Source organism: Mus musculus, chromosome 16 (assembly GCF_000001635.26).
Source record: "Mus musculus strain C57BL/6J chromosome 16, GRCm38.p6 C57BL/6J".
Taxonomy (NCBI): domain Eukaryota; kingdom Metazoa; phylum Chordata; class Mammalia; order Rodentia; family Muridae; genus Mus; species Mus musculus.
This window is the reverse complement of record NC_000082.6, coordinates 5,428,211-5,453,613: the sequence shown is the minus strand read 5'-3', so window position 1 is coordinate 5,453,613 and position 25,403 is coordinate 5,428,211. Positions and strand designations below refer to the sequence as shown.

Sequence of the window (25,403 nt, the reverse complement as noted above, 5' to 3'; positions counted from 1 at the left end):
TTCCAGGTTGGCAAAAAGAGACATGTGCATGGACTGACAAGTTAAGACAATAATGCTAGACAAGGCAAGTCCTGTGTCACAACTGAATACCCCAACCAATGGGAGCAGGATAAATGTACAACACAGACCTGTTCCTAACAGAGTCCCTAATCCCTAAACCCTGATTGGTAGAATAACGTGGCACATATGCTTGTGGATTTTAGGCTTAAAAGCCCTAAAGGATCTTAACTCAAGGTCCCAGGCAGCTCCTGAGCTAGTCTGCAGCCCTGATCGATCAGCCTTAGGGTGTGGCGTTCAATAAACCAGCCCTGGTTGACTGAGATTGGTGTCTGAATAGTTTGTGAGGTGTTCCCCAGACCCTGACAGTGAGTCCAGACCCAGACAGTCTCCTGCCCAGAGTGCCTTGCGCAGAAGCATGGGCTCCGCTGGTTTCCTGGTAAGACCTCAGGAGGGAGGGGCATCCTCTCAGTGGGCTAGCCTGTTTACTCCTGCACTCTGTCCTCACTTACAGCTATGCTTCAGAAATCCACCTGTGCTGGGATCATGTGTGCACAGCTTCCAGCCCCCGAGAGCTTGAGCAAAGGCAGTGGATGTCAGCCTCCAGGCAGAGTAGGTAGCTGTTGTGCTCTCTGGGGAGTCGGGCAGAGTCTGCTGTGGAGGTAGGCTTGCCTGTGCTACACTCACCAGCCTTTTCTCCATCTCAGATGCCCATACCATGCTTCTGGGGACCTTCACATCCAGTCTGTGGGCCTTTCCTTGGCAGCATGAGCAGCAGCGTTGAACACAGTCTGCCCTCTGCTCAGTGAGTGAAGCACCCAGGGGTCAGGCCTCGGGTCAGCAGAAAGGAAGAGAAAGCCAGCAGCCACCTTGACCTTGACTATAGATAAGCCATTCAGTCACACTCTGGCCCCTAAGCTTTGAGAAACATGGGATTCCCTTTCACACCAGAAAGCCACCCACACTTCCTTGCCTCTGACCAAGGAGCCTCTGAGTGCTCTGGAGGCATCAAACACTGAGGGAGTTCCCAGTGGCTGTGGATCTTTAAGAATTCCATCACCATACTAGTGTGTGTAAATGCCCACGTGTAGGGAACTAAGGAAAGCCTCCAGACAAATGAAGAAACCAGGCTGCAGTGTGTACAGCTAGGAGTGAGGTACCTTACTCCCAGCCTTCTAACCCACGTGGATAGAGAAAGGTGGTCAGACCCAGTCTTGCCAGGGAGATAGAACATCTAAGAGTGGTCACAGCATCCAACAAGGCACCCAGTGAGTCACTGGTACTATGTGTCAAGCTGATTTTGTCAGCCCTGACAGAGACTAGGCAGGCAGGCAGGCAGGCAGACAGGCAGACATAGAAACTAGATCAAACAAAACTTTTTAATCAACAAAGCAGGACAGTTGGTAAGTCAGACCCAATCCCTATTGCAGCTCCAGGCTCTGCAGAGACAAGCAATGGTCCAAATACTCCCCATCCATGGTCTCCAGCCAAGGTGCTGCTCACCCAGTAGATGTGTGGAAAGCCTAGTAAGAAAGTGGTACCGTCCATCCAGGTCTAGCCCCACCTCTCACAGTCTCACACCCTCCATATGCATCTGATAAAGCAACCACATCACACAGAGAGGACATGGGCCAGCCAAAGGCTACCTGTCGAGATTCCTGTTGCAGAGTCTCCTTCCCTTGTAGGGCTGTGTAGGACAAATTTGAATCACAGTTTGTTTTCTGGTTCTTTGATGGATCTTGGGCTGATCTCACCTCTGAGCCACTGTGCACAGGATCACTATAAATAGGTATTTCCTGAGCCTACACAAGTCTTTGTTTTAGGTTCTTGGAATGGAGACACTGGACTGTATGTTCACCCAGATGTTTCTTGTGTGACAGAGGCCAGACATGTAACATCATCTACTTTAGGATTTTGCTTATAAGAAATAGCCAGAACAGGTAACCCTACAGAAGCAGCACGTAGACAGTTGCTAGGGACCAGAGAGGGGCAGGGAGGGGACAGATCTAGGCTTTGCCTCAGAGTGATGGAGATGCTTTGAAAGGAACAGAGGTGGGGGCTACATCCTACTACAAATGTACTGAATGCCACTGTAGTACTCATTTTAAATGCCTAGTCTCACCTCCAACTAAAACTGGGGGTGCTCAGTCAATAAGTCCTTCCCTTGCAAGCAGGAGGACCTGAGTTTGACCCCCAGCACCCACACAAAAAATCAAGCTGTGCATAGTGGCAGGCTCTTGTAACCCCTATAGCTGGAGAGGCAGGTACAGGTGGGGCTCTGGGGCTCATTATCCAGTTAGCCTAACCTACCAGGCAAGTTCCAGGTCAGGGAAAGACCCCTGTGAAGCAAAACAAAACATGGTATATGACGCTTTGAGAAACGACTGCTAAACTTGTCCTCTGACCTCCATATGCATACACACACATGAGTGCGCGCGCACACACACACACACACATGTGCATGCACGTATACATATACATCACACACCCATTCAGAGAGAGGATTTTTCCAGTGACTGGTGAACACAGTCAATGAGAAGAGTTAGAGACCGGTGGTGACCCTGCTGTCAGGATGATCCAGCCGTGAAGAAAGTGCAGAACACAGCCCAATCACCACATTTAATAATCACCTCAGACTCAGCCCCCTGATTAAGCTCCTCACACTTAATCTCCCACCAACTGGAGGGCCAGCCCTGTGACACCCCAATTCTATCACATAAGAATTCCACATGAACACTGGAAATCTACTGTCTGGACATTAATCTTATAGGGAAAACTCCCTACATTTGCATTAATTTTCCTTCACAGGTTTTAATTGAAGAGAGGATGATATGTCATCCCAGGGGAAATAAACTCTTACTTCATCCATCTGAAAGCCACATGGCTTCCTTAGAAATCACATTAGTTCCTCGCTAAGCAACAATAATAAGGTAGAGTTGGAATCAATAAAGAATAATGCATTGCCCCGAGGCGTAGATCCATTTGATGCAGTTGTGTTCCCCTAAGGCAGAGCTGTGGTTCCTCCAGCAGGAACAGGTGAGGTGAGGTGGCTAGGTGATGGGGCTTCCTCCAACTGCTCTCATGAAATACAGTAGAAAAGGCAAGCAAGCCTGCAGTTCCTTCTCGACAACCAGTCCATGATGCTTAAGAAACCAACTCTTCAGTCACCTACTGGCAACCCTGGAAAAATGAACTCCATCTTTAGAGCTCACCCATCACAGATACCAAGTGGTTTCATTCACCTCATGAGTCTTGGATGATCCATTAACAGTGACTGTTCTAGAAAAGAAATAAATGGTCCTGTGGTCGATTAGCAATGTCTACCTTGGGCACTGGAATCAGAGTGCTGTGTCTGATGGCAAATATGTGTCCATTAGGCTCAGAAGTCCCTACTATAAGTGGAAAGCCACATCCAGAGGTCCACAGACCACCAATACTGATAGCAATTCACCTCTCTCCTACCAATGCCAACAATATGGCTTTGCTAACTAAAGAAGCAGAAAGCATATTGGCACAAGAGACCGACTTACCTCTTCATTTCTAGTAAATACAACATCTTCACCTAGAATATAATGAGTGCTTACCTGACTCTCCACCAGGCTGGGAGGCAGAGACAGCAGAGCCTGTGTGGAAAAACACAAAGAAAAAGAAGGTTTAGTGCTTAAGAAGCCACTGCTTTCAGTTTGTTTTTCTCACAAGTGCAGTAGCTACATTACTTGGAAATGAATATCAACCCATCCATTTCTCCAGTCTAAGGTGTTTGCTGAGCGAGTAATAAATGAGAGTTGGGTGGGCAGGATCTTCATTTATAACAAGACGGCAAGTGCCTGGACTCCTCAAGAAAGTGATTAAGTAAGACAGTTGCTGTGGGCAGAGACCAGAAGGGGCCAGACATGTGGAGGAATGGTGGGTGCAAATGTCCTGGGGAAGGGAGGAGTGGGTGAGGAGTTGCAGGAAAACCTGATCAGCAAGGAGAAGAAAACAAGAGGATATTGGGACCAGCACACACTCAGTTTCACGATTGTCATTTGGAGTTTGTGTTCTGTGATTGTTAGATTTGCTTGTCAACTTGGCACAACCTAGAATCAGTTAAGAAGAGAGACTCCATGAGGGCTGTCTACACTGGGTTGGCTGTGGGTATATCTATGGAGGACAGGCTTTGTTAAAAAATTGAATTCTCACCCGAGGAATACCGAAAGGCTGAAAACACCTGAAAAATTGTTCAACATCCTTAATCATCAGAGAAATGCAAATCAAAACAACCCTGAGATTCCATCTCACACCAGTCAGAATGGCTAAGATCAAAAATCCAGGTGACAGCAGATGCTGGCGTGGATGTGGAGAAAGAGGAACACTCCTCCATTGTTGGTGGGATTGCAGGCTTGTACAACCACTCTGGAAATCAGTCTGGCGGTTCCTCAGAAAATTGGACATAGTACTACCGGAGGATCCAGCAATACCTCTCCTGGGCATATATCCAGAAAATGTCCCAACCGGTAAGAAGGACACATGCTCCACTATGTTCATAGCAGCCTTATTTATTTATTTATTTATTTATTTTTAAGAAAGATTTCTCTTTTTTTTTTTCTTTTTAAAGATTTATTTATTTTTATATGTGTGTGTGCATTGTTGCTGTCTTCAGACACACCAGAAGAGGGCATCAGATCCCGTTATAGATGGTTGTGAGCCACCATGTGATTGCTGGGAATTGAACTCAGGACCTCTGGGAGAGCAGTCAGTGCTCTTAACCGCTGAGCCATCTCTCCAGCCAGCAGCCTTATTTATAATAGCCAGAAGCTGGAAAGAACCCACATGCCCCTCAACAGAGGAATGGATACAAAAAATATGGTACATTTACACAATGGAGTACTACTCAGCTATTAAAAAGAATGAATTTATGAAATTCCTAGGCAAATGGATGGACCTGGAGGGCATCATCCTGAGTGAGGTAACCCAATCACAAAAGAACTCAAATGAAATGTACTCACTGATAAGTGGATATTAGCCCAGAAACTTAGTATAGCGAGATATAAGGTACAAGATGCAAAACACATGAAACTGAAGAAGAACGAAGACCAAAGTGTGGACACTTTGCTCCTTCTTAGAATTGGAAACAATCACCCATGGAAGGAGTTACAGAGACAAAGTTTGGAGCTGAGACAAAAGGATGGACCATCTAGAGACTGCCATATCCAGGGATTCATCCCATAATTAGCCTCCAAACGATGACACCATGGCATACACTAGCAAGCCTTTGTTGCAAGGACCGTGATATAGCTGTCCCTTGTGAGACTAGGCCGGGGCCTAGCAAACACAGAAGTGGATGCTCACAGTCAACTATTGGATGGATCACAGGGCCCCCAATGGAGGAGCTACAGAAAGTATCCAAGGAGCTAAAGAGATCTACAACCCTATCGGTGGAACAACATTATGAACTAACCAGTACCCCGGAGCTCTTGACTCTAGCTGCATATGTATCAAAAGATGGCCTAGTCGGCCATCAATGGAAAGAGAGGCCCATTGGTCAGGCAAACTTTATATGCCCCAGTACAGGGGAATGCCAGGGCCAAAAAATGGGAATGGGTGGGTAGGGGAGTGGAGGGGGGAGGGTGTGGGGGACTTTTGGGATAGCACTGGAAATGTAATTGAGGAAAATACGTAATAAAAAAATAAAATAAAATAAAATAAAATAAAATAAAATAAAATAAAATAAAATAAAATAAAAAATTGATTGACGTGGGAAGACCAAGCCCACTGAGGGTGGCACCATTCCCGAGGAAGGGAATCCTAAACCAAATAAGAGTAGAGAATCCAAGCGGAGCGGAGCACAAGCACGCCTTGAATTCTCTCTGCTCTTGATGCATGTGTGGATATGATGTGACGAGACATTTGAAGTTCCTGTTTTGATTTCCCCACAGTGATGAACTATGACCTGGACTCAGAAGCTGAATAAACTTCTTTTTCTAAGTTGGCTTTTGTCAAGGTCTTTTATCACAGCAACAGAAATGAAATAGAACATATAGCTTTTTTTTTTAAAGTTAAAAGCATAAATTTATACTCCTTCCTAAAATGATACCTCAGTTCCTGAGCTAGGCACCTGTAGAGACAGTCCTTGCCTCTGTGAGCATGCTCAGTTACAGACCTGTGAGAGTTGAAATGCCCCATCTTACCAATCATGATGGGACACAGCCAAGACCACAGATCATACCTCACAAAACATCACTCAAGTGAGGTGGGCCAACCCAGACACTCCACACAGGTGAGCAGCCATCAGGAAGGACCACACATGAAAGGGCTGACAAGACAACACCATGAGCCAATACACCATTCTGTAAGCCAAGAAGGTCTGCTCTTTTCTCTCAGTCTCTGTGACATTAGTCTGTATTTTGGGCATAGTTGGGTTGTCACTGGATTCCTTCCTTAAGTCACATTGAAACCCAAACTCGGTTTTCCCTTCCAGAGGTCAGATCTGTTCACCATGGCTGTGACCGTCACTAAAGACACAAGGAGTCCTTACCTTGGTGGTACTTCTAGTCTAGGGCTATTATAGAGAGTACAGACGACCCCAAAACTCACATACAGCCATGGCTGTGTGGAAGCACAAAAGGAACGTTCACCCTGTGTGGCAGCTGACCAATCTCACATCAGAAGCACTGCCCTTCATTTGATTGGAACAACCTTGAGGATTAATATTGACTGTCAACTTGAAAGGACCTAGAATCACCTAGCAGACAGGCCCCCAGATGCACCTGTCAGGGACTGTCCCTTCAGTTTAATCAAGGTGGGAAGGCCCACCCTAAATGTGAGGGCACCATGCCGTGGGTAAAGGAGGTCCTAGACTTGGGAAAGAATAAACTGGACTGAGCACTAGCATCCACCGCCCTCTGCTCCCTGACTGCAGATGCTGTGGTCAGTGCCTGGCTCTCATGTCACCAAGCCTCCCCTGCCATGATGGGTTGCACCCTCACACTATAAGCCAAATAAACCCTTCCTCCCTTAAGTTGCTTTTTTTCAAGGTATTTTATTTCAGCAGCAGGAAAAGTAATTAATTCAATAATCAAACATGTACGGTGTCCCTATTGTGTGGGGCTGGCAGCAACATAAAATCTTACTATGGAGGCACCATCACTTACTGAACTATTCCTCTAAGAATAATTCATTTTAGTGTGTGTACGTGCATGCATTTGCATACATGTGCATTTGCATGTATGTGTGGTTGTGTCTGCCCATGCATCCATGTGTATGCACATGCAATGTCTGGTGTCTTCCTCTGTCATTCTCCATCTGTTTTTTTTTTAGCAGAATCTCTCACTGAGCACCTAGGCTTGTTGGCCAGCTAATCCAGGGCCCCACCTGTTCTGCCCCCGACCCCAACTTACAGAGGCTATGGGTTTGCAACTCTGCATCAGCCTTTTGTGGGGATGCTGGGGATCTGAACTCAGGCCCCCTGCTTGAACAATTAGCCCTTTATTCAGCTAGCCTTTTCCCCAAGCCCCTCAAACCCTACTTCTAAATGCACCCGGGGATCTGATGCATAAAACCGCCCACAACCTACGTGGAAGGGGGTCTAATGTCATTGTGTATCAGGTCTTTTTCAGACAAACATACACTTGGTGCCAGGCAACCCCATGAGCTTCCTGTGTCTGTGTTCCTGTTTACAGGCAACACGTAGGTTCTGCCTCATATCAGGAAGTGATAGGTTGCAGCAGAGGCAACAGCAGAGGATGTGATAGTAGGAATCAGTTCACCTTTCTGAGGGAACCGTCAGGTAAAACAGATCAGGTGCCAGTGTCTAGGTGTGTATGCCCCATCCCATGGAAGGTGGCGAAGAGCAGCAGCCTACTCTTATCCCTCACATCTGTGAGTTCAGACAATCTAGACTGCTCTCCCAGGTAAATGCCTGGCCCTTCTTAGAGAGACTATTAATGAGCTCCAGGATTTCTTATGCTGAGATAAATTTTGTGATGAGCAGACAGGGTCATCTCACCATACCACCCACTGGCCACGTTTTCCTCCCTATACTATTGCATTAGACACCACTAAGGAATCCATCCAGCCCACCCAGAGATGGAAGCTATTTTTGAAATAACAGTTCAAACCTGGGCCCACTTAAAGGTAGAAATGCTGGGCAGGGGAGGATAAAAAAATGAACTTTACTCCTTTCTCCTCTGCTGGAGATGCCCCAGGGGCTTGAAAGAAGAGAGAAAAGTGCATACCGAGTTTATCCTCAGAGAGCCACTTTGAGAGCTGAAGTTCTAATTCAGATCAGTGTCTAGTGTAACCACTAGGTGCCTGCCTCTCCCCTGTCCTCCTGCCTGCTGGGTTCCTCACCTCTGCTCTCAGCATCTGAGACCCTGAGCATCAGGGGAAAGGGAAGAAAGAGAAAAGGCAGAGGAGGAGACACAGGGACAGGGTCTGACAGAGGCTCAGGTCTCAGGACAGGGTGGGGACAACTCTACTGGCACTCCTGAGATGCCACACTATTGCCTGTAGTTGAATACACATGGATGAATACATGTGGATGTGGATGAAGTTGAGATGGGTCATCCTATGCTCTGAGCCATGTCTGCTGTACACCAGTGTCACTTGCAAATGCAGGGAAGCCAAGTCACCATGTGACTTGGTACCAGCTTCCCCTTTTCCTCCCCAGCTCTGCTCTCTAAAAGTGGTGGACGGGCTGCAGAGGTAGCTCTGCTGCCAAAGTGGAAGCTGAATTTGAGCCCCAGAACGCAAGCAAAAAAAAAAAAAAAAAAAAGATCCATGCAAGACAGCACATGACTTTAATCCTAGCACTGGGTCTGTGAAAACAAGACAGATCCCTGGCCAGCCTAACCATGCCTGTGAGTTCCATGTCAATGAAACACCAAACAAACACACACACACACACAAAATAAGTGTGGAGAGCATCCTTAGGGCTAAGAGGTGACTCCGTAGTTAGGAATGCATAACACACATACACAAAAACAAATCTTAAAAAAAAAAAAAAAAAAAAGACAAAAATCTCAAGAAATGATACCCAGGGTTGGCCTCTGGCCTCCACATGCATTTGCATACACATACATTCCTCTCTCTCCCTCCCCCTCCTCCTCCTCCTCTTCCTCCTCCTCTTCTTCTTCTTCTTCTTCTTCCTTCTTCTTCTTCTTCCTTCTTCTTCTTCTTCTTCTTCTTCTTCTTCTTCTTCTTCTTCTTCTTCTTCTTCTTCTTCTTCTTTTCTTCTTCTTCTTCTTCTTCTTCTTCTTCTTCTTCTTCTTCTTCTTCTTCTTCTTTTCTTCTTCTTCTTCTTCTTCTTCTTCTTCTTCTTCTTCTTCTTCCTCCTCCCCTTCCTCCTCCTCCTTCCTCTCTCTCTCTCTCTCTCTCTCTCTCTCTCTCTCTCTCTCTCTCTCTCGACTTGCAAGGAGCATCTCCTCCCTTCCCCAGTAGGAAAGAAAAGAGCAAGAGCCCCATTTTGTGAGCAGACTTTCAGTCTTACAAGGAAGCATCCCTTCCTTGCTGCCAGCTACTTGACAAGTGTGTAATGTTTGGAGATCAAGTGACAGTTTTTACAGTGGCTTTAGGGGATGCCAAAACAATGACAGCCAGTGACCTGCATCAGCTCAGGGGTGGGATTAGAGCTAGGAAGCCTCTGAGGCTTCCCCTTTGTGTTCCTCTTGTAAGAGACTCTGTCACTCTGGGCAGCCACAGCCTCCAAGAGGATTAGGATTACTTTAGCAGCAGGGGAGAGAAGGAAGCAGGGTCTATGTTTTTCATATTCAAAGGAAACTGCAGGGCCCAGGCTATCGGACATTCCCAGCCTTTCCTGGAAGAACACAATCACCATGATCAGAGGCCCTTTACCTGAGTCTATCCCCTTGAAAAATGCCCCCAGTTGCAACAGCTGCCCCAAAGTAGAGTAGTCCAGAGCATGTTTGTTGAGCCCCAAATCCTTGGGGAGCCTCCCAACAAAGCTTCCTTGCACGCTCCTCTTTTCTTTGGGGAACCCCTGTTTTCCATGAAGACCCCCCATGTGATGCACCTTTGCATTGGAGATTCTTTTCCCTTAGGAATTTACAACAGGGACCCATCTTTTCAATGAGAACTCTCTCTTTTCAAAGGGGACTTGCAAGCAGCATACCTAAGGAGACAAGGTAAGAGGATTATAATGTTGGAGGCAACAATATGGCCATCACTCCATTACTGGTGACTTAAAGTGTTGAGTCCCCACAGCAGAGCCCACTAGCAAGGTCTCTCCTGCCATATGCTTCACAGAAAGACACAAGGAGAGCTCCTGGGATTGTTAGAAACTGGCCCCTCCATCTTTGCCTCCACTGTTGACTTTAATATGGGTTAAATTACAGGGCTTCCTTTCTCCCTACTATTCAGCTTCCAGACTCTTGATATTGATCTGGTTCTGACCCCAGGACTCCCCTCAGCCAGTAATTCTTTTGAGCAAACTGGGTTCACATTTGGCACCAAGCAGATGCCACCCTGACCTCAAGGAACTAACGGGAATTCAGGAGGCAAATCTCAGAAAGTGAACTGTAAAGGATGAGACTCTCTGGAATCTTGTTGCCTGGAGAAGCAATAGGACTCAGGAAAAGAGGGTAAGAAATGGAATGTGTGGGAGCCTGGGTCCTTGAAGGAGAAGGAAACATGAAGGTTGACTCTGAAACCAAGGGAGCACAGTGGGAGTGGCTACTACGCCATGATGCAAACACCCTATGCCCACGCCTCAGCCCCTCTCATAAGTTTTTTCAGACTGATCACTGGCTATTGGGAAATAGATGCACAGAACCAGCAGATACCCCAAACACAGGCAGGCAGGAGGGATGTTAGAAGGTGTGGCTAAATCCAGCTTCTGCATCCAGTTCTAGGTATTGGGGAAGGAAGAGGACCTAACATAAGGCCTAGAGAAGCTGGGGACAGGAATACAGAAAAGGAGCTAAAGCCTGGTATCTGCCACTCTACTGTGTGAACCCACAGCAAGCAAGTAATATATGCTTAATCCTCTACTATGTTTCCAAGGCTAGACTACTCTTGGCACCCATCAGAGGTTCAATAAGAATAAAAAAGGTTGACTGAAGAGATGGCTCAGCAGTTAAGAGCACTTACCTGCTTTTCCAGAGGTCCTGAGTTCAATTCCTAGCACCCACATGGTGGTCACAACCATCTATAAATGGATATGATGTCCTCCTCTAGCATAGAGGTGTACATGCATGAAAGAAAGAAGAGAAAGAAAGAGAGAAAGAAAGAAAGAAAGAAAGAAAGAAAGAAAGAAAGAAAGAAAGAGGGGGGAAGGAAGGAAGGAAGGAAGGAAGGAAGGAAGGAAGGAAGGAAGGAAGGAAGATAGGAAGAAGAAGGAAGGAAGATAGGAAGATGAAGGAAGGAAGAGGAAGGAAGGAAGGGAGGAACAGAGGAAGGAAGGAAGGGAGGAACAGAGGAAGGAAGGAAGGAAGGAAGGAAGGAATGAAGGAAGGAAGGAAGGAAACGTGTATTAATGAATGGTAGATGTGTGGGTATGTGGGTCGATGCATGGATGGATAAACAGAGAGATGGTGTCATAGTTAGGACTACTATTGCTGTGATAAAACACCATGACCAAAAACACTTGGGGAGAAAAGGGTTTGTTTGGTTTACATATCTGAATTGTAGTCCATTGCGGAAACCAATGCAGAAACTCAAACTGGGCAGGAACCTGAAGGAAGGAGCTGATGCCAAGGCATGAAAAGTGGCTACATGCACACATTCACAGGCATATGGAAGAATGAGTAGACGAGGGGTTTGTGGATGGATGGATGGATGGATGGATGGATGGAAGGATGGACAGAGGAATGCATGGATTCATGGATTCATAAATGAATAATTATAAATACTACCATAGTCTTCTTCTGTTATGAATACAAAATGCCAAAATTTAAAAATCTTTAAACACCCGTGTCTGTTTAGGTTCAAAGCATCCTGGAGGCTTTTCTGCTTAGAGGCAAGGGTCCTAATAAAGACTGTGAGTTACACAGTCTGGGACAGCCTTTTCAAGGCTGTGAGACTTAGAGTCCATCTGCCCACCTCTCCACAAGCAGTTCTCACCTATGTAAGGCAGAAGAGTTAGTTACATTTTTCTCTGGTGGGAATCAAGAGAGGCAACCCACAGAGACTGCAGAGAGCTGAATATGGCAAGCAACACAGATGTAGTCACATATATGATGTCTCTTTCTCCTTTCCCCTCTCCCTGTACCACCAGACAGTAACACTGGTGCCACACATTACCCCTCACAACCTCAGCCCCACAGGTCCTCTCCTGCTCCGTTACTCCTATGGGTATAAGCAAGCCACCAGTGACACAGAGAACAGCTAACTCTAGGGATCACATGTCAGAGTGATTATGCTGAGGCTTCGCAATCCAGCCCAAGGAAGAGCACCCAGCAGTTAATTTTTAAAATTCTATCTATATTTAATGCAATATGAATATTTAACTCACTTAATGCAATATTTAATTTGATCTCCAATGCAAATAAAAATAGTAAACAGATCAGTTAATGATTTACACCCAGGCTCTCCTGTTGTGTCATGAAGCCTTTCTCCGTTGACAATTTTCACCCTCTCTCTAAACAATCATGCTAAAATGATCCAGCTGCTGCTTCTAAGTGGGTCAGAGTGTCCTGTGGGGAGTGGGCTCAGCCAGGAAGTGGCCACAGCTTTGATTTGAGACTTAATTAAATCATACTACACATTGGGCACTACGCTAAGACCTGGTGGGAAGAGAGAATAAACCCTTCTCTCACAGACTGTATGATCCAGTGGGAGATAGATATAATTTTCTGACAGTTCAAGAGGGGATGGGGAAGGAATCCTTGCTTCTAGCTGCACTGAGCACTGACAAGGCCCTTAGCCCAGATGGTGCAGGAAGAGATACCATCAGAACCAAGATGACCTGGGAAATGGTGGGCAGAGGGACCCAGGCAGGCACCGAGAAGAATTTGCAAAGGCGTTTATGAACTAACCATCTGTTTAGTGTGGTGGTTGGAATGAGACTATTATTTGAACACTTGGTGTCTAGTTGGTGGTGCTCTTTGGTGAGGTTATGGAAGTCTTAGGAAGGGAAGCCTTGCTGGAGGAGGAAGTACCTCCCTGGAAGTTGCTCCACTTCCGTTCAGCCCCAATGCTTCCTATGTGGATACAGATGTGATCATTCAGCTTCCTGCTCCTGCCACCATAACTTTCCCACCATGGTGGATTCTTCCTCTGGAACTGTAACCCAGAATAAAGTCTTTCCTCTACAGAATACATCTGGTCACAATACTGTATCACAACAAAAAGGAAAGAAACAAATACATTCTGCGCCTCTCAAGGCCACGTGGTGGGCTCTCGTGTCTTATGGGGGCAATGACACATGACTTTATCCATGAGTAGAGCTGACACCCTTGAAAGAGGAGATGTCTGTGAGCAAACCAGAAAGTTTAGCCTCCACAGGAATCAGCCAGCATCTTTGATTTTGGACCTGTCTGCCTCCAGTATAAGGAGAAATAAATCCTCATCATTTGAGCCATACAAAATCATGCCATTTCTTTATAGCAGCCCAGTCTCACAACTGTGCTAATGTCAAGAGAAGTTGAGCAGGCTGAAGAAAACAAGAGCGGGGCAACCCCAGGTGAGGGTTGGCCCATGCCACTTGGCTAAGAGGGGACATTACCCCAGAGGCAGTGAGAACTGAGCTTAGAAGTGATGTGACTGGAAGTATGCCACAGAAGGATCACTCTGGCAGGGTGACAGTTCCGCAGCAGAGAGCTATTAAAGCAATCCTGAGATAAGAGGTGTCAAAGGGAATAGAGAGAAAATGAGCAGATTACAGAACAAGAGAGAACACTGAATTGATGGGTCTTGGCACCTGGCTGAAGCAAGCCAGAATGGACAATAAAACAATGCCTGTGTGTGAGCTTTCCATATGAACTACCGAGTGAGTACATTAAATAAATGTTAAGGATCATCAACGCTATCACCGCCATGGCTGTCAGTGAGGAAGTCATGGTTCTCATCTTGGAGATAGCATGGAGTACGTCTCTTCCCTTCCATATTGCCTTTTAAGTCAGTACCTAACAATTAATGGCACCCATGAGGAGATCAAATTATGACAGCAGATAAGGTTGATGTCACCAGACTTCATCCTAAGAGAGGCAAACAAACTAACACAATTTTGTGATAAATACCCACCAACAGGGAGCCTATCCAAAGAACTGGTTCCATTCCATACAGTGAAGTGTCTATGACCGTTATAAGTCAATGCACTGGACTTATACTTAATGGCACAGAGAAGTGGGCTTAATGTATTATTAATCTCTTTGGAGTGCAGGCATAATAACCTCATTTTAAGCGTGTTTAGGGTTTTGTTGGAGAATGAACTACACAACAGTGTTCACATTCATCTTCTATCTCTTTCAGATTTTTCTGTGTTCCTTGGTTTCCCCAGGCCCATGTATTAATCAATGTGATTTTTAACATTATAAAAGTAAGCAAAAGTTAGGATATTTAACTTACTCCAAACAATATGTAACAAAATCTTTGGAAGCTTTAATTTCATGCTGTGAATTGTCCCTCTAAACATGAAGGGCACAGTCAAAGACGGATCATATTCTAAGACACATGCCCTTTGCTTTGAAGAGTAAGACCAAAGTTCTCTGGCTAGTCATCCTTGACCCCATGCCTCTCCTCTCTACCACCGTCATGGCCCTGCCACTATTTCTATTATCCCACTACAAGAATGTGGAAAAGCCACATAAATGAAAACCATTCTGCTGAAGATCAGAAGTATGGATCAAAATGAGGCCGAGGGTGATTCATCTTTTGTGGGAGATGGAGATCTGGATGAATCAAATATTATAGAAATCTAAGAGAGGAAAGAGAACTATTGAAAATATGTCATCTTGGATCAGGAAGAAAGAGGGACTCTTAGATCTTCTCTCTGGCATGCTTCTTGCGGTGTAACCACATCCTAAATTACTTGATACCCTTCTGTTATGAGACCAGTGTACTACATGGGTAATGTGGTGTCAGTTTGCCACACCTACTATCACCCTAGAAGAGAGTCTCAATTGGGGAACTACCTAGATCAGAGTCAACTCGTGAGTGTGTCTCTGGGGAATTGTCTTCATTGTTCATTGGCCCAGTCCACTGTGGGTGGCACCATTCCCTAGTCTAAAGCCTAAACTGTATTAAGAGCCCAGAAAGGTAGCAGAAAGCAAGCAGGCAACACAGATGAAGTAATTCTATCTCTGCTCTGAAGTCTGTATGTGGTGAGGTTAGCTGCTTGAGATGCTCCCTGGTTTCTCTTCAGTTGTGGACTGACACCTGGGCTTGTAAGTCCAGTAAACCTCTCCTTCACTTAACCTGCATTTGGTAAGATTATTTGTAACAGCAATAGAAATGGTACTGGGATATACTATGGGGGAGTGTTGCTGTGGAGCATTGGGGGAGTGGGGCCTGGCTGGAGAAAATGGGTCACAATGAACAGGTCATTCGAGGCTCTATGAGCCCTAGCTCTTGCTCTGTGCTGATTCCTGTTTCGTTATGATGTGAGGATGCCACATGCTCCTGGCATCATGAACTCCACCATGCCTTCCCAAACGATGGACCAAAACCTCAGAAACAATGAGCAAAGGCAAACTTTTTCTCAATGCCTATTTGATATAAGAGGTCAGATAATGGAGATACACAGACTGACTGAGTTGGCACTGAGAGGGGACTGGATCTGTGGTAACAGCACGGACTTGGACAAGGAACTTCTAAGGGCAAGAAGTTTGGGTATGGGGAGATGTGAAGATGGGGAGTTTGACCTTGAACTTCCCAAAAGAGAAGACAGCCAGAGCTGGAAGAAGTGATAGGAGCCAGGGAGTTATGTGTCACTCATGCAGCATGTTATGCGTGTGCCGTGGAGGGCAGACTCCAATCATGAGATGACCAAGCCCTTCTGGAAGGTTTTGTTAAGTGAAATTTGAATGAGACAGAGATCAAGCCCATGAGGTCTGGTACGAGAAGCAGAGAAAATGAAGGAAAGGATCTGCAGCCAGATGAGCACTGTCCTAGCTAGAACTGGGCCTTCCCTTCTCTGAGTCTTGAAACATCTTATATATTTCTAGTTAATCTCCATCAAAAATAAGTCATTCCCTTCCATCTCCAAATTCTCTAATAATCTATCACTTAGTAGGTCCCCAGTAGCGTCTGCCCCACGTGAGCCCTCTGAAGCAGGGGGAGGGAGAAAACGCTAATTAGCTTCAATCTAGACTAATTGCTTTTTAAACTTGTCCTATGAGCCTGACTTGTAATGGCTTCTAAAAATCGATGTTTCATTATTTTTGTCATTGCAGAGACTGAACCTGTCGATGGGTCATTAGGAAGCAGCTCTCAGTGAGGTCCCCTCCTTCTCTCCTCTCCTCCTTTCCTCCTTCCTTCCTTTGTCCCCCCTTCCCCCCTTCCTCATTCCTCCTTCCTATTTCCCCTCCTCTTCTCATTGGCATCAAAATATCCTCACCCTACAGAGGAAATAAAGCTGAGCCTCAAAATTGAAATGCCTGGGAGAACAGGGGCTAGAGTGTGGGTCAGGAGTGAAGAGGCTGTGGCTGACCCTCTACATACCAGGCTATGAGCATACCAATGCCATGCGACCTTGTTAATCATTGAAATAACACTGAGAAGCCTGGGCTGTCATCTGCCCATTTTTCAGATGGGGATGTTAAGGCTCAGAGAGGCTTAACCTTGAGCTCACCATGTTAAACAGGGAAGCTACAAAACTATACAGGTATCACAAGTCAGGCCCCCATGTGCATCTGGTAAGGGCTTCCTACCTGGAATTTGAAACAAAGCTCAAAAGGATTCCTGAAGCATCTCCTACCCACAAGGTGTTTGTGGCAGAGGGGTTACACAGCCTGTCTGAGTCCGATTTCAGGGGATGATCCCTTCTTTATTCCTTGACTCTGACCCTCCTAGGAGCTGGTTACATAAGCCCGAGCAAAATGGCACCATGAAAAGAGCAAAGAAGTGGGAAAGTGGTCTTCTGGTGCCAGAGACAACCAGCTTGCCTGTCTGAGGGACCAAGGTCTGAACACAAAGGCCCTTCCAAGGAACTGAGTACACTAGCTGTGTTCTCTGCCATCTATGACAAGGTCAAAGACATCAACAAGCAATGAGCCAATGGCAGATCCATTTTCAGAAGTCTTCCCAGAATGCTTCGGGATGCACCCATGGCCCACAGCACAGGACTTGACTCTGCATCACACTATTTGTGTTCTTCTGTAGGCGTGGCCAGGAAGGAGCCTAGAATGCTCTACTGCGAGACCCCTGTCACTGCCCCTTTCCCCTCATGCCTTTCTAAACATTTTATTCCTGTCCTCCTGTGACCCAAGTGTCCATCGCACACAGAGCTTGTACTGATGTGATGTTGGAGCCTGGCAAATAGTGAGTGCTCAGCAAATGTTAGCTCCAGTGATCCTTCTGTTTACAGGGCTAATTGCAAACACAGGGCTCTGTGGAGATGTAGGTGGAGGAAGGGGGTAGACACCCAGGTAGAGCTTCGAGTTCAGTGTTTCCTGGCCACTGTAAATTAGATGGTGTGAAGTGTGAGGGATTCTGGGCATGAATCCTGGTGGTATCTCTTAGATTGTATGCAGGTTACCTCTTTATAATCTAGCATCTGATGCAAAAACTGGGTTATTACAGAATTGGTGAAGTAAACGGACATGTAGAAACCAAGATTTGTGCTCCTATGAAAGAGAAGTGTGATTCAGAGAAGGAAAAACAGCAACCAACCTGAGCTAGACTGCACAGATGGGGACAGGCAGAAGGGGAGATGTGCCCAAGACAGCTATGTCACCATCCTTAGGGGAAGAAGGGCAGAGGTGGCAATGGCATGTGCAAAGGCCCTGTGGTAGGAACAAGAGTGGCCAGGTGTATAAGTAGGGGCTCTGCAGCAGGGAGAGGAGGGAGATAAATTCCAAACAGAAACTAGATGTATGTGGACTGCCTTGGGCTATAAATGTCTTGAGGGCACTCTGTCTGCTCTCCCATCTAACTTATCCAGGATGCTGAGAGCCAGGTTGGGCATGTTCACCAAGCTCTGCTGAGTTTATCAAATGTGACCCCATATCCTCTGTCACTCACAAGACCAGCTCTGCATGGAGCTCAGGCCTAAGCTCCACCAGGAGGAACCAAGAACCAGGCCAGGCTTCTGCAGGGCACTTGGTTGATACAATTCCATGGGGCTTCTCCCATACTCCCGAGAGAGAGGGACACGAGAACATGGGGCTTCTCCCACACTCCCGACAGAGAGGGACACAGGAACTGGGGTGTCCCTGAATTGAAGTTTTCCTGGGGATGCTACTGTACACAGACCACATAACACAGTTCTCCCCAAACTTTTTTTTAGACTTCGGTGAATTGCCCTGGATTTGTGGGGATGTGTCTGCCCCACACATGACATCTTCTCCCCTGACCTGGTTAAGATATAGGTGAGTTTGAGTGGCAGAGAAGGTAATGACAGCCCCAGTGTGGTCACTGAAGGCAGAGCCATGATGCCGGGCACTTCTGTCAGTCCTTCTACTGAAAGAAATACAAGCAGAACTCCAAAAATATCCTCAAATAAGCAGTGGTCCTGCAACCCAGAGGTGACCCTCCTGGTTGAGAGACAAGAGGTCAAAGGGCATCCGGCCCCTGGCTTAGGAACTGTCCTTCATTCACCCCCTGGTAATCGCGGTCCTTCATCTGACTCTACCAGAGACTCAGCTGATTGGACGGAAGATGAGACCTGGCCCAGGAGCATCCAAGGCATTTGGCCGTTAGCAGACAATCAGTCACTCTGCACAAAATGAGTCTTTAACTTAGGCAATGACTAAGTTGCAAAATCAGGGAGCCCATGAAAGGCCAAGTCTAGGAAAGGCAGAGGGGTGAGAGAGAAAGATACTGTGAGTATATGAAGAGAGGCTATAAAACACGGAGAAGATCACAGAGAAAGGGCTTACAGTCACACAGCTGGTAAGTGGCAGAACCACAACTTGAACCTAGTTGGTGGTGATGGGTATTAAGGCTTTTAAGTGAATTCTTAACCAATAAAGACCCACTTGGAGATACCACAATTGTACTGTGCCCATAGAATACACTCATGGGGAAAGGAGAAAGATCCCAGGCTGTGCTCTTGCCACGAGAGTGCAGGACAAAGATGCTTCTGAGAGAAAGGTCAGGCAGGAGGTACATGGCACGGTGGCAACATCCTCTCTGTTAGGGTGAGCAGCTTGCTGGGTTTGGCCTGAGTCTTAATTGGGTGGTTCAGTTTTCTGCAAAATGTCCTGGTGAGTCCACACCACCTCCATCGCCAACTCCCAAGAGGAAAGACTCTGTGGCTACTGTGTGAGTTAGGAACCTAGGACTCGAGAGGAGGTGGAAACAACCTCAGAGGGAAAAGCTACTGCTGGATGGAGCTGGATACGAGCCCAGGTCTGACAATACCCAAGAGTGCAGCTCACATGGTTCATGATGTTGCCCACCACATGCAGCCAGGAGCAAAGAGCAGACTGGTCACAAACAGTGTGCTGAAGGAGAGGGGCCATTCCAGCTCTGAAAGAGAGATAAGAGCCAAGAGCCAGGGAAGAAACCCTTCCTGGGAACATTTCTGTGAGTATGTGCATGTATGTGAGGACATGTGTGTGCGTGCTGCATGGTGAATGAGGATATGTGCAAGTGAGCAAATATGTGCATGTGTGTGGTATTTGCATACATGTGGAATGTGTATGTATGTGTGTGCATGTGTATGTGTGTATGTATGGTTTAAGTGTGTGTGCGCGTGTGTGCATGTATGGTGTAAGTATGTATGTGTAGTATGTATGTGTGTATATGCATGTGAATGGTGGTGTAAGTATGTGTGTACATATATGGTGTAAGTATATGTGAGTATGTGTGTCTGTGAGTGTGCATGAATGCTCACCTATATGTTGTACACGTGTAGGGTTCAAAAGTGAGCATCAATATCTTCCTCAGCTGGTCTCAACCTTATCCTTTTCTGAGGCGGGGTCTCTTCAGACTTTCATTTCCCTGCTGCACTAGACCAGTAAGCCCCTGGGATCCCCTGTGTCCTCCCCTGCCCTCCCAGCACCAGGGTTATGGGCACAGATTATCATGCCTGGCTTTCAATATGAGTGCTGCGGATTTAAACTCAGTTTCTCGTGTTTCCATAGCAAGTACTTTGTCCAGGGTCCTATCTCCCTAGCCCTCTCAGGAGCACTTCTGATTCCAGCAGTTTCTAGATTTTTCTACCAGGGCTCCCACATTCCATTAAAAAAAAACAAAGCATGCATTGAGGAGATGTGTGTACAAGCCAGCTCCAGATCACTGCTCCATTTATGACAAACAAAAGTCAGATCCTTGACGCCCATCCCCCTCTGATGCAGTCTGTCAGTGAGAAATTATTTTTCCAGGGCATGCTAGGTTCCCTCATCCCTGAGAGCATCTTCGATGAATGTGGTCCACTGCTGACATCTCCAAGCGAGTCCCACCCAGAGTAAGAATTCCCTTTCAAGCCCTTCACATCCATCTCAAAAATCAATGTGACTGTCAGTCTTTTACTTGTTAACACAATAAAAACTCTTCAAACTACATCTCCTTTTTACTCTGTGAACTTCTGCTCAAAGCCAGCCTGAAGGGGAAAAAGAAGAGAGGAAAAAGAGCTGTCCTGAGGAAACATGTTTGGTTTTATGATAACAGAATTTCTGTTGGGTAGAAGCAATTTCACATACAGTGCTATGCAACGTGTTTCTCTTTAAAATAGTCTAAGCTTCCCTAAGAGCAAACAAATGAGTTAAACAGCTATGTCACACTGCCCTGCAAATATGCCTGCTGAGTAACAGGTCACTTCCTTCAAGACTACCATCCAACCCTGGCTAGCAGAGAAGGTGCTATGGAAGTGGAGAGGTGGCTGTTGGGTGACTGTTCTCCTACCTCTGGGTAGGAAAACACAGAGTTCAAGAACAAGTGCGAAATCAAGCTGGACATCATTAATCACTGGGTTACTGTTGTTTAGTTTGAAGGAATCCTTTGTTTGGGTTTGGGTTTTAGTCCTGAATGACCTCAAGCTTAGAAGAGCTGTGCGTTAGTCTCCCTAGTACTGAGATGAGAAGCACACACCACCACACCAGACCTCAATCACTGGGCTTAAATGCTATGCTTTATTCAAGTGAATACCAGTCACCTGCTGGGTAGTGTGCACAAGGGTCCTACAGATGGCCATAAATAAGACACTTGATCTCCAACATTAGGGAGCTGATGGGTAAAAAAGAGACATGTAGCAAAGACATTTTTCAGGGTATTCAGGCATTGATGGTACGGGACATGGAGCCAGGACTGAGGGGAGTAGAAGAAAGCAGAGGAAATGGACACTTCTATCAAATACCACAGCCCTGCTAATCTCAGCCCCTCAAGGAGTCTCGAGATACATGACAACTCTCTCTTCTGAAACATCACACTAGTCTAAGCCACCAAGTCTCTGTTTGGAGACTATTAACAACAGCTTTCTAAGGGTCTCATGGAAGCCATCCTGGTCCATGCCCACACACCTTGAAGTGCAGATTGATCATGCTGCCCGCTTGTGAAAGCCACCAGAAGAGGGGCAGGGCATGAGGAGGAGGAGGAAGAGTTAAAGGCGGAAGAGGAGAAAGACATTGAAAAGTGAGAGGGGAGGAAGAGGCGAGAATAGAGAAAGGAGCTCACTTCCCCTTTCCCTGTCTGGCCGGCCCTTGCAAGAAAATGATCTTGAGCAAGCCTCTTGGGTTTCACCTTCCTTGGCTGCAATAGAACTCAGTAGGAAACTGAAAGTCCCTGCTAATCTATCAGGACCTGTGAGAGAATGGGCCCCATGCAGGTCACTCCACTGCCATGGGACCGTGCTGAGGAAGCAAAGGCACTTTGCTCACCTCCTTGTCTCTCCTACTGCCGGCTCCTGTCTCTGGGCATTCTGCACATCCAGGTCGCTGATTCCAACGGCATTCAGCATAGCACCCTGAGACATCCAAAGCTACAGGACAGCTATCACCCTTTTCCCAGCAATGGCCCATCGGAGGGGTAACTCTAGCTTCCAGAGCCTGCTGCAGAGCAGACTCTTGCCTGCACAGCAACATTGTTCAGCCTGATCTGCCAGCAAGACCAGCTTTCCTCTGGATCCGATCATCTACAGCTGTCTTTCTGGCCATGCTGGCTGCTGGTGTGTGGTGGATGGAACTGAGCTAAATGTGTGAGCCACAGATTGTCACAGCCCTGAGCTGTCAGACTGGAGTCTCCATGTGGCAGTGGAATCATTGGAGGTAGACCAGCACTCCCCAGCTCTGCCAGACCGGCATGCCACACTTCCATCTGTCACCACTTAAAGGTGTGGATCAGATAGCCAGCCACAACTAATGGAACACAGAATATTTTCCAGCTCTTATTTTGAAATAATTTCTGGTGGAGTCTCACTTGCCTCTGTGTCGGGGCAGACAGTCAGTCAGGCTCAGCTTGCTTGGAACAACTAATCAGTAGTTGGTGCTAAAACCGATTTATTGGAGTGGGCCGAGAGACACCTCAGTTTTCTCTATTAATGTGTAAAATGAAATCATTTATGAGTTGCTGAGTGATGTGCCTGGTGCTGCTTCTCCCTCTGCTTAGTGAGCCCAAGATGGGAAGGTGCCTTTCTGAAAACTGGATGCCAGTAACATGCTAGAAATGAAAAAACAAAAAAAAACAAAAACAAAACAAAACAAAAACCTGGCAGCTAGAGAGTTAGCTAGACAGTTCTTAGCATGCACAGCAGTGTCTTGTAACCACCTGTAACTTCAGTTTCCAGGAATTCCATGACCCCACTTTGCTGGCCTCCTCGAGCACCCACATATGTGGATATGTAGCATCCATACAGAGACACACGAATAAAAATAAAAATTTAATAAAATTAAATAAGCCTGATGCTCTGAAAGCCTGTTTGTTACTCTCCTGAGTAGGGAGACAATCACCTACTCTGTAGTGTGTGTATTCATGTGTGTATGTCTGTGCAGTTGTATGTATTCGTGTGTCCATGTACATGTGGAGTCAGAGGTCAATGTCAGGTGACTTGCTCCATCTCTATCAACCTTATTAGTGGAGATGGTCTCTCACGGAACCTGACACTCACTGATTTGACTAGACTGCTTGGCAGGCAGCCCCAAGGACCCCTTGCCTGCAGCTCCCAGCAGTAGGATTACAAGTTACCACACCAGCTTTTTCATGGGGTTCTAGGGATTGAACCCAGGTCCCAGTGCTCACAGAGCAAGTACTTTAATGGCCAAGCCATCTCATCAGCCTCCTCTGTATTTTATAAGTGAATGTTTCCCTTCAGTGATAATCCTCAAGATGCATGAATTAAACACATTGGAATGCTTACTGTGGTGCCTAACCTAGAATTATCATCATCATTATCATCATCATCATCATCATCATTATTATTATTATTTACCTTGGGGAAGTTTGTAAACTAGCAGACTGCAAGTCACATCAGGACTTTATAACCAGCTCTATCATCTTCTCCTGAAGTACTCTAGGGGTCAGAGTAAACCTGTCAAAGCAATAGTTTGATTTGCATATGCCTCTCAAATAGTTTTATGTCCATTTCCAGAAGCTGTTGTATGCTTCCGGAAGCCTTGGATTTATGAAGACCAGAAGCCAAGGTCAAGGAGTCAGTGGGACAGCTCCCTCCAAAGGCTCCACCACTGATCTGCCTCCTGCAGCTCCTGGTGGCTCCTGATATTCCTAGGCTCGTAGCCATACCCTTACTCAGTCTCTGGCTCAGTCTTCCCATGGTCTTCTTCTCTTCACCAACCTCCTCTCCCAAGACTCCATTTCCACATTACAGGGAACACCCAGCACAGAGGGTGGTCTGGGCACTTCCTCTGTGGTCAAGTATCTCAGTGAGAAGCTTGAATGTCTGTGTTTGGCTAGAAGTCACCACAGAGAAGCTTCTGAGTCAGCACACAGCTGGAGAGGGCCTTCTGGTGAGGCAGCTGCCTTTTGTCATCTGTGTTCTTGTAAGGGACCCCAGTGACCCCAGTGAACTTGCTGTTCATTCAGCCAGACCTGGGTAGAACCTTCTCTTTGCTCTGTTGTCATCCTCCGATCTGTGGTGAATAGACATTTGCTCACAACTCCTCAGAAGTAAAAACACTGGAATCCCTCCCACCCCATATGATGACTGCTTAGGGATATGACCATCTTTGAACATACAGAACACACACTAAGGCCAAGAATGGTGTCTTAACTCACTGTTGTGTCTACAGCAATAACCTAGAGCTAGGGTCATGTAAGCCATTGAACAAAGGAGGCAATGACTAAATCCTCAGAGGTCCATCCATGATGACCTGAGAGCACCCAGTTCAATTGCCACATGACATTTAATTATCGACACTATGAACCCCACCCCCACTGTCTGGTTTCCTGTTCCTCTAAGCACATCTAGAAAAGTCCAATTGCAAGGTCAGCTTGATACACTATGACCTTGTAAACAGAACTTTTCATTTTCTCTTGGAAAACGAGCTTCACAGGAAATGTATCCATATGGAGAAGAAAGGAGACATAGGATAGGTCACGTCAGCTGTGACCTAGTGCACATGTCCAAACTGAAGCCCATTGGCCACACATGCCTCAGTATTCACCTATGAACATGGTCTAATATAAAACTGTAAACTTAAAACATGACTGGCTTTGATGATTTTTATGACCTAAATTATGTAGTTCTTAAGTACAAACTTTGCAGATAGCAATTTCATGTTCCAGAGTCAAAAGGTTGGATATATCTGGGTCTCTAGACATATTTCAAGAGACTTTTACTCTGTATGAGGTTCCAGTCTCTGCCCTTGAATATTTCTGTTTCTTCAGAATACCATCTTATCCTAAATCTAGTCCAGTCAGGAAGCTGTGGAGGCTAGAGTAATGTGGGTGAAATATTCCCAGGTAAATAAATGATAACTTATAGCAAATGTCCTTTACAATGCTAGCTTGGGTGGATGAGCATGTGTGCTCTAAGAAACAGGGATGGTTGAACTGGGCATGGTGGCACTTGCCTAGTCTCATACTGGAAATAAGGTGATATAAGAGTCAAGAGACGGTGGTAATTAAAATATTCAATTCTGCGGAAAAGAGATGTCAATGCAGAGAAAAGGTAACAATGGCCTGTGTGCTGATTTGACACAGGTCCTCCAATCCTGAAAATCCCTGCCCTCTTCTCCCATAGGCTAGGACCTGCCCACTTCCCAGTTCCCTGTTCTACAGGTTTAGGACTCTAGGAGCTTGAACACAGGGCCCCTAAAGAAGGAGCTAGAGAAAGCACCCAAGGAGCTAAAGGGGTCTGCAACCCTAGAGGAGGAACAACAATATGAACTAACCAGTACCTCCCCCCCAGAACC

The 25,403-nt window shown here is 46.2% G+C and overlaps 1 long non-coding RNA gene across 2 annotated transcripts in view; it reads right to left on the bottom strand.

The window, feature by feature from the left end:
• Positions 1–1,358: 1,358 nt before the first annotated feature.
• Gm41414 (predicted gene, 41414) overlaps positions 1,359–25,403 on the bottom strand; it is a 145,418-nt gene continuing 121,373 nt past the window's right edge. The window contains exons 1-3 of one of the 2 annotated variants that reach the window (NR_169082.1): positions 21,915–22,220; positions 3,582–3,620; positions 1,359–3,276 (exon numbers count right to left, since the gene is read on the bottom strand). This is a non-coding gene — a long non-coding RNA (predicted gene, 41414). Of the gene's footprint in view, positions 3,277–3,581; positions 3,621–21,914; positions 22,221–25,403 lie in introns of those variants that run through there. The other variant, NR_169081.1, reaches the window with a different exon arrangement.